Consider the following 9,819-nt stretch of genomic DNA (forward strand, 5'->3'; position numbering starts at 1 on the left):
CTTTCGTTTCATCTCCTGCTCTTGCCAACTTCGTCTATGATCGTCTATCACCTTTTCCATTTCCGTCTATCCAACTAAGCTCAAGTTCTAAATAGATTTAACACACGAATGTCGTTAGATATTTGCGACACAGAAAAGAGAGTATATATTCTTCGCATCGGCTTTCCGTTCTTACACGCTTTATCGCACGTTGCTTTCACTGTCGCGTTAACATTCGCTCACGTTTGCTTGTAAACGCTGACTAAATGCGTTTGTAAAAGCATCTGCTGCGGATATGTTTTCGCAATTCCCTTAACTAGTTTCGAATTAGTCTCGAGACGTCTGTATTTTAATGTCCGCGTTTGTCCTTCGATTTGATAAGTTTTTATATAATTTTTATTACGTCATATTACGTAAAACATCATTTGTATTAATGTGTATAAAAAATTTGTGCATATAGAACATATATTTAAAGTAAATAGTTTTCGTAATCGATCGTTATATAACAAATCTCATGCTCTTTTATATATACTTTTATTTGTGTGTGTGTGTGTGTGTGTGTGTGTGTGTGTGTGTGTGTGTGTGTGTGTGTGTGTGTGTGTGTGTGTGTGTGTGTGTGTGTGTGTGTGTGTGTGTGTGTGTGTGTGTGTGTGTGTGTGTGTGCGCTCTCATTTCGTAATATATTCCTTTATAATATTTCTGCATGTTAATTTTAATAAAAATTCATAAAAAATTTTTCTCTTAAAACATATTTCTCTCTCAAATAAATAAAAATCAGAAAAATAAAAAGATCGCATTGAAGCATTTTATTTTCCCCGAGATTTTTCCAGAAATTCATAAAGTTAACAAAACAAGATAATAAAATTGTTGAAAATTGTTTAGAAAAATACAATCTTGACATAATGATAAGTCTCTTTTTCACTCCCAAGAATAAAAACTAATAAAAAATGTATATTATTATATTTGTCTTATTATTTTATACTGCAAAATATAAATATAGACCAATTATAAAGCAATTATCGTTTTAAACGATATAGATTTCAATTCTGTCGTCTGATTTATTATTGTACGTTTTCGTACGATAATACGTAGTTATGTGCACACAGGAAACAATCCGTACATTGTATCACTTTGAGAACCATTGATCGTGTTTGCTTGATACCTTAGCTTCCATGGCTACAGCTATTGAAGTGTTCGTGATACACTATCGATAACAGCTATCGGCGAGAATACGTTGATCCGGCGCTTTATCTTTCCTTTCGCTAGGACGAATATATGTATATTTACAGCGTGTAATTTATCGTCAGTTATCAAATTATCAATGTATAGCAGCCAAGTTGTTCAAGGATTTCGCGCTTATTAATTCGCTCTCGAGATAGTCACAGGATTGGCTACGTCGACGAGAATCGACGACGAACTGTTTTTACATCGCGCTCGCTATATAGCCATTCCTGCAGCAGTCACCGATAAGATCTTCAACGTAGTTTGCGAGTTCAGCGCCATTGAGATGAAAGTTTTACGATCGAATTCCTAACCGTGACAGCCGCTATTAAATATCGATCGGCGGAACACGTGACTGGCAGGACATTTTCTCGTACTTAACTCATAGATAGGAAAATCGATTGTACGATAGATGGATGGCTCGACCTTTTGCTCTGACGCGAGAATTTGGAGTTTTTAAGTGAAAACAAATAAAATATAATGAATTAAAATATAATATTCCAAGAATAAAGAAATCAACCTCTGCAATCCATTCGTTAATAACTCAAAATCAAATGATAGTGTCAATAATTATATGACAAATGATAAATTTATTTTATAAATGGAAATAAATTGTTTGCTTTTAATAAGATATTTTTAGATTTTTTACAAGTTATGGAGAGAAAAAGAAATACCCAAGACTGTAATTTAATAGTTGTTTAGCTCTTGAAAGTAGGATTAAGGTAGAATATATAAGAAAGTGAATGTGTTATATATGTTATGATTCTGTTAAAAGTTTTATTTAATTTGATTAAGTAAATGTTGTGTAAGAGAGATTGAAGAATTGTAATAGGTATTAGAAATGCGATAAAGTATGGTATGGATAAATAAATAGAAAGTAATCCAAAGTTCCTTTTTGACAAAAACTAAAGAATAAAGTATTTATTATAAAATCTTTTCATGACGTCAAAAAGTTGCCGTATAAAGAAATGTTTTATTATTTACCTTACACACAGATTGAGCATTTTTACGCTATATTCACTATCTGATACTAAAAAGCTCTTTGGATTGCTATCAAACAATTTTCGTCGAAAGTAACAGGGATATCAAGAGAAACTATGCTACATCTTTTATGTTGACTGCATATAAAGCTCTCTTAGTACACTACCTACATTATTACATTGAACGCAGTAGAACCATTCGCTGTACAACATTCTTATGTAAACTGTTACACGATAGAGTTCTTCTAAAGTGCTTCAATTAATTCCGTCCGATATAACCCTGGCTCAACTCTCGCTCGCTTGACTTTTTTTTACTCGAACTGAGCGCGTACCGGCTTGTAGAACACGTTCAAGTTTTAATTCTATTTCTTCAACGCGGACATCTTTAGTACGAGCTATTACGACTTTTAGATTTACTAACCATTTTAAATATAAAACGGTTCCCTAGAGAGAGGGACGAAGGAAAAAAGCAAGAGAGAAAGAGATCATCGCGTACAACTTTAATTTGAATTACGAAGTAATCTAAGCGATGACATAAAAACGGAAGACGTAACCAACATTGGTTATATATATCATATTTCTGTATTTAGTTTTGCACATGGCTGATTCGTTTCTTTTAAATTATTTTAATATTATACACACACACACACATATATATATATATATATATATATATATAAATATATATACGTGTGCGTGTGTATAATAATATAAAACCATTACATTGCGAATCAACAATTTAATCATTTTGATGTTAAATGTACGATGGGAATGCGAGATATCTTGCGCGATTTGCGATTGTGTACTTTTTTGACGACGTGTTTTGGTGCATTGGATTTCCGTGGAATTGCCTACAGAGAGAGATTAATAACCGGAATAAGGGGGCACGGGCAAGTAAAAGCGACTGGTATAGTGAACATCGTATAATAGCACGGAGACGAGTAAGCCCGGAGAGTGCCTGAATTATTTGGGTTTAACAGGATGCATGGCGAACGTTTTTGGACCGTTTACAGGATGATGCTATTTATCAAAATCCACAAGACTCATCGCGACGGTCTGCATACCTGCAATCCCCTTTCTCCTGTTGTCGACCAACGCAGCAAGAAAAATCAATGCCCATTAACAAGATGACGAAATGTACCGATAAGAGCGATATTTATTGCGAATGTAAATATATATCGTGCAAAGTGAAATAAAAAAAGCATAAAGTTCACCTTACTAAGTCACCTTGGAATTTATTATAGCGATTAACTACGAATTGAAATATCTTTAAGAAGGATGTAGTGAGTTGATGCACGAAGAGTCCGTATAGTAATATTAAACATTATTATGTTTCTTTAATAAATATACATATAGAACGATGGGCGAAGAATATTTGTTATATCTAACAATTAGAAGTATAAGCATAAAAACGAGATGCTTATCCATTTTATTTTATCTTTACCTCTTTTACTTATCTATTTTATTTTCTATGTAAACAAATGCAAATATAACTGTCGGCAATATGCCGATGTATATCGACCTCAAAAATATGTGTTATAAGATCTATTCGAAATAATGGCGACAGCAGAGCTAGTATTATTCAGTTGTCAAATGTGCAATCATTATATTAAGATAAATATAACTGAAATATCATATTTATCACTTATTAAATTTCTGATTACTGTCATAAACTGAAAATATATCCACTTTAATTATATTTAATTATTTTATTTCAATTACATTTATTAAAATTTATTATGCTGATAAACACAAAATGTTCAAATTTTTTAAAAAATAAAAGTCTGTTTGACTAAAAGTGTTATCAAGTTATGTTACGCAATCTTCAAACTCTGCAACATAAATGTTTATATGTCATTCTGGGATAAATCGACTGTTTAACGGCGTGTGTTTGTTACAGGGAAGCAAGATATGCTGCAAAGCAAGTTTTTGAGGGTCGTCAGCAGATCAGGTAGTTTATCTTCAAAAGTTCGTTCGTGTTGCTAGTTTGCGCACTGTTACGATGCCCCCCCCCCCCTCTCCCGAGTTTTACCTTTTATCTTTTCTACCGTGAACTTTTACGGTGCTTCGTGAGCGTCTATCGAACATCGTGCTTTCGTGATACTTTTTTCACTATTTTCGCCATCAGGATAGTTTGACCGAACACAAAAAAAGCTTTTGCGTTGATTTGTCTTGCATAGAGACTTTAATAGAATCGCCTTTGTCGCGCATATGTGTTTTTCCGTAATTTTGTTGTTTTTAAGTATTCGCTAATTAAGCATTCATATATAAAAATGAATATTTAATTTTATCAGGATTGACAGAATATTTTTTGGATAAAAATTCATATGCCAATAATAAAAACCGATATTTTCCGGAAAAAAATCGGCAAAAACTGATCTTTTTTATTAAAAATGTTTAAATAAATAAACAATCTTTTTATCGATATTTATCAACTGAGAGAATTTTCTAATTTAAGCTTTAAGCTCCAAAATAAAATCCGTAATAATTTAGAAATCAATGTAGCAAATAAATTGGTTTTTTGTTAAAAAATGTCAAAAAGTAAAAATCAATTAAATCTAGAGTAAATATTTTAGTAAAAATTTTTAATTCTGTTATTATTACATTTTTCTTATTTAACTAAAAATTAATGTAAAATTTAATAACAGTTATACCTCTAAAGTTATTATTTTAAAAATTACACGTATTAAATGAATTAAAAAATTTACCCATATTAATTGAAAAAAACTTTATTAGATTGATTTCATTTTTTTAAATTATAATGATTAGTATAATTTATTTACAGCAAAAATTTTTTTTTCAAAGTTATATAAATATGTTTTAGTGTTATATATTTGTTATTTTATAGTTTTTGCTAGTTTATTATATTCTACTGAATAAAGACCAGGACAGTAAAAACTGGAATTTACTATTATTTTTTTCACTCGTTGCATTTTTCTGGCCAACCCTGAATTTTACATATGTTCATATTTGATAAAGAAAGCATATAAAAATCAATCTCGATTTATATTCACATTTTTATGGCACACTGAATGTAACTATATCCAGGACATTCCGCATATACAAACAAACAAAATAAAAGAAATTATATATATTAAAAAATAAGTTATAACAGTAACCAGTTTTAATAAGTTTTTTTTAACAATAGATTTATGACAATTTATATTTGTTCACAATTATTTTAAAAATTCTTAATATTCTTAATAATATTTCCTACTGTATAATACTTCATAGATCTATTACTTTAAATAAAATATAAGTTAACTCACCAATATGATACGAAACAGTTTAAGTTGTAACATCAACGTTGACCTGCAAAATACAAAATATCCAAATTAATAGAGTATTCAAAAAAATTAATCCTTTAATTTCTATTCCGTACTGTTGTTTTTGGTACCTTCTAACCATACAAATGAGTCAGCGTATTTTTAATAAGCTTATTAATATGTAAAAGTGTTTTAAAAAATTTGAAAAAATTTATATACCTTCTTTGACACTTCTAAATAAATACTAGTATAATTTTAATAAATTTGAAAAATAATTTTCTTAAACATATTATTTTATAATTATTCATTTTCGAGAAATTGACATTGTTAAAAAAAAATCACGGACAAAAATAACCCCTTAGTACGGACTGACGATTAATATTAAAAAAGAATTACTGCGCGTATTGAAATTTTTTATTCGTCTTTCAAGCTGATGTTCGATAAAATAATTTCCAAAAGAAATCTTTCAAATATATAAAAAATTTCATAAAATTTATAAAAACAAAATCAAATATCCTCTTTTATATATAAATAATTCATATAATGTTACATAAATATTCAAATATATTTTATTAGTATTCAAAACATTTTCAAAATCAGAAATATTTTATACATTAGTAAATAATGCTTATGTGGCAATAGATCAGGGGTCACACTAGTGATCTGACAAAAGTGTCTCGCGTGGAGATTCGCCGATCTTCGCAAGCTGTTCCATAAATCATGTTGGCAACTCGCTGAAAACGAGAGCGAATAAAGAGCGAGCAAGATAGCTTATTATCAAAGAGATCCAAGTTCTCTTATGGCAAATCCCACCTATAGTAATTCACGAATATGTGATGTGTGTGAGTGTGCGCACACGCATGCCATGTTATGTGACACGTTTATGATAAAAAAAATTTATATAATTTTAACTTTTTAATAAAGCTCTCTATTAAATCAATAAGGAGTGTACAAAGGCATGAAAAAGTTAGTAAACCATTATCTTTAAAATTACCTTTGTTTAGCTCTTTCACCACCTTCGTACACTCCTTATTTATATAATTTTTTTTACTCTATATATATATATATTTTTTTTTAATAATATTAATAACGCGATTTTTGCGGTTAAAATGACATTAAACACGATGTTATTCTGATAATGTATAATAAAAATATATATTATTATATTACTACACGCTAAATTATAATAAAAATATATTGTTATATATAATAATACGTACTAAAAGTATATTGTTAGGTATTTAACTGAAAACTGTCTGAATTCATGTTTGATGTCATTTCAATAAAAAAAATCTCATTAATGAATCTAAAATTATTTTCCAAACACAACTAGAATAAAAAAATAAAAATTTTATTTTTTGTTATAAAACGACTCATTCAATGAATTACTATATCACTGTGTTATACCGAGATAAGTCGACTGAGCAGGATAAAATATAACAATAGATAATAGTTTCGAAAATTCCTACGCTCTCTCAAGTGACAAGAGGTTTACAGGAGGATATTTTTGTCATTTCAAAAGGTAAAAATGTTTGTAATATAAATGGTGGTGTATTGTATATCGTACAATATCAAATGGAATATGTGAAGCTGGCGTCTCAAAAAGAAGATCATTAATTGTTGACAGAAAATTATTAATTGTTAAGAAGTTTTATATTTAATAATTTAAAGTTCTTTATAGATTACAACAAACAGTTCTGGTCATTAAGCAAAACAAAAATGACTCGAAACTGAGATGTCAACTTCAAGCTGCTTTGTCCTTTTTTAGCATTTTTTGCCAGATTTTAAGCCCTTAAAAATTCTACAATAGTTTTACAAAAAAACCTATGAGTAAAAATTATTAAAATATTTATCAAACAAATTAGATCGCTGGACGTATAAGTACCAAAGACGCTAGTCGTATGTTCTATCGACTTTAAATGAGATTTCGTATTAGTCTGTAATTACTTATAATTTTTAGAGATTTCTATGCGTAAAAATTAATTAGAATATATATTTATTAAACAAATTAAATTAATTAATTAAATCGTGTAAGACGTATACATAAGTATTAAAATGAGACATTGGCACACTGGTCATATTTCAATAGTTCTATCGACTTTAAATGAGATTTCATGTCAGTCTGTATCACTTTTAATTTCCAAGAGAATTTTATATGTACAAATTATTAGAATATTTAATAAACAAATTAAATCGTGCGAGACGCTGGAACGTATAAGTATCGAGGTGAGATACTAGTCGTATTTCGATAATTCTATCAACTTTAAATGAGATTTTGTATTATTCTGCAATCACTTTTAATTTCAAGAGAGAGAATTCTATACGTAAAAATTATTTAAAATCTCATTCTAATAGTTTTTATACATAGAACTCTTTTTGGAAATTAAAAGTGATTACAGATTGGTATAAAGTCTTGTTTAAAGCCGATAGAACTATCGAAACACGACCAGTGTGCCGGTGTCTCATTTCGACACTTATACGTCTAGCGTTTCATATCAATTAATTAATTAATTTTTTAAATAAATATATATTCTAATAATTTCTAGACATAGAATTTTATAAAAATTATAAGTGATTACAGACTAACACGAAATCTCATTTAAAGTCGATAGAACTATCGAAATCTGACCTCGTGTACTTATACTTTATCCAGCGTCTCAGGCGATCTGTTCGTTTAATAAATATTTGTTTAATAAATATTCTAATAATTTTTCGATAGAACTATCGAAATATAACTAGTACGCGTTTCATCTTGATATTTATACATCCCAAGTAAAATCGCATGAAATACGCTATGCGATCACTGCAACAAAAAAAAATTAATTCAACGAATAATATGTAATAAATTACCTCATAGGTGCTGCAACAAAACCTGATGCCATCCCAGGCCTACTCATTCTCTCCTAATCCTTTGTTGATGCATCTTCGAAAGCACTCATAAAACACTCGCGCTTAATTACGATCCTGAACATACTAATTACTCGAATATGACATTTTGTACGACACTCCCGATAATAATCGCACTCCTTGGCACGCACTTCGTTTTGATTGCGAGGTAGAATAACGTGAAAAAAATATGCAGGACCTATTTACCGCATCGGTAAATATTTAACATAATATTTTCAAGTATTACGTTATGTAGATATTTATATTATTTTTACTTTTAACACACTTTTTATACATTATTTGCTTATAATACAAGATAATTGCGAACTATTATAACCGAATGAATATTATTTTATTAAAACGTGGATAAGTATAATTGGTGAATAATAATGCTGTAATATCAGCTCAACGGGTAAATTGCAATACGATTTTTGAATTCCTTTTGTTGTCTGAGATTCATTTATTGCATTTATTTGCGAGAGTTTCGACGTAATGTTATTCGTGCGTAATAGGTACTTCGAGCATAAAATCAGCGATATACACATTGGTTAATAAATAAGATGACACGGCTTTCTTGTCGCAAGTACTCATGTATGTATATTGATTGTCAGTATGTGTGTATATTGATTGTGTGTGTGTATGTGTGTGTGTGTGTGTGGTGTTTCCCGTACTTTTCGCGATTATATTTTGATACATATTACGACGTTTATTGATACACGAAATCTACGTCAAATCAGTATTTTTCCGCTTGAACGTCTCATCGCACAAATAGTAACTGCGTTCAGCACGTTACGTATATACAAAAAAGTCGGTATTTTTTCGCGGATTAACAGTTATGTACACTGAAACGATCCGTCTTTTAATTCGGCACTCTCGACACTTGTTTGCGCGCAATATTCACTTTCCGTTATTCCGCAATGCGAATAATTAATCGAATTTAATTATTAATTAATTTAAATCGAAAGCGATTGTTAGACATGCCCCTTTATACTCGCGGATATCCGTTAACACTCTTCAAAATGTTCTAGAACTTGCGACGTTCGTCAAGCAAATAATCGCCAAACTAAACGCAAAAGCAACGGCGTAAGGACACGACGACGAAACGACAAAGTTGCAGGCTCGAATGATCTCGAAGATCGCGAAACGTCACTGATTGCGACAAGAAGAAATCTGTCTTGATTATGGTCTCCGTTCTTAAACCTCGATTCACTCCCGATGTAAATACGCTTGTACGCGATATTTGGTGAAAATTTATGAAAACGATGACGCAGGACAATCACGACTCGAATCGACTCGCTCCGCGGCCAATGTACGACTGTGACTGTATCGCGCACATAGTAAAGCTACCTATGTTGCGTGTAGCAATCTTTGACCTTCGAATTTCGAGACTCGTCGGCGATGTTTTTTGCCCGTAATACGCTTCGCGTACACATGTTGACAACCACGACGCACGATTTAATTCATGCCGTCTCGGCTCGGCTCGGCTC

General features: G+C 30.5%; 1 protein-coding gene across 1 annotated transcript in view; it reads right to left on the reverse strand.

Annotated features, from left to right (window-relative positions):
- Lar (tyrosine-protein phosphatase Lar) overlaps positions 1-9,652 on the reverse strand; it is a 399,608-nt gene extending 389,956 nt beyond the window's left edge. The window contains exons 1-2 of the mRNA XM_072893354.1: positions 8,297-9,652; positions 5,450-5,492 (exon numbers count right to left, since the gene is read on the reverse strand). The gene's annotated coding sequence lies outside the window, so the exon portion shown is untranslated. The remainder of the gene's footprint in view (positions 1-5,449; positions 5,493-8,296) is intronic.
- Between the last annotated feature and the right edge of the window lie 167 nt (positions 9,653-9,819).

This window comes from Anoplolepis gracilipes, chromosome 5, assembly GCF_047496725.1.
Source record: "Anoplolepis gracilipes chromosome 5, ASM4749672v1, whole genome shotgun sequence".
Taxonomy (NCBI): domain Eukaryota; kingdom Metazoa; phylum Arthropoda; class Insecta; order Hymenoptera; family Formicidae; genus Anoplolepis; species Anoplolepis gracilipes.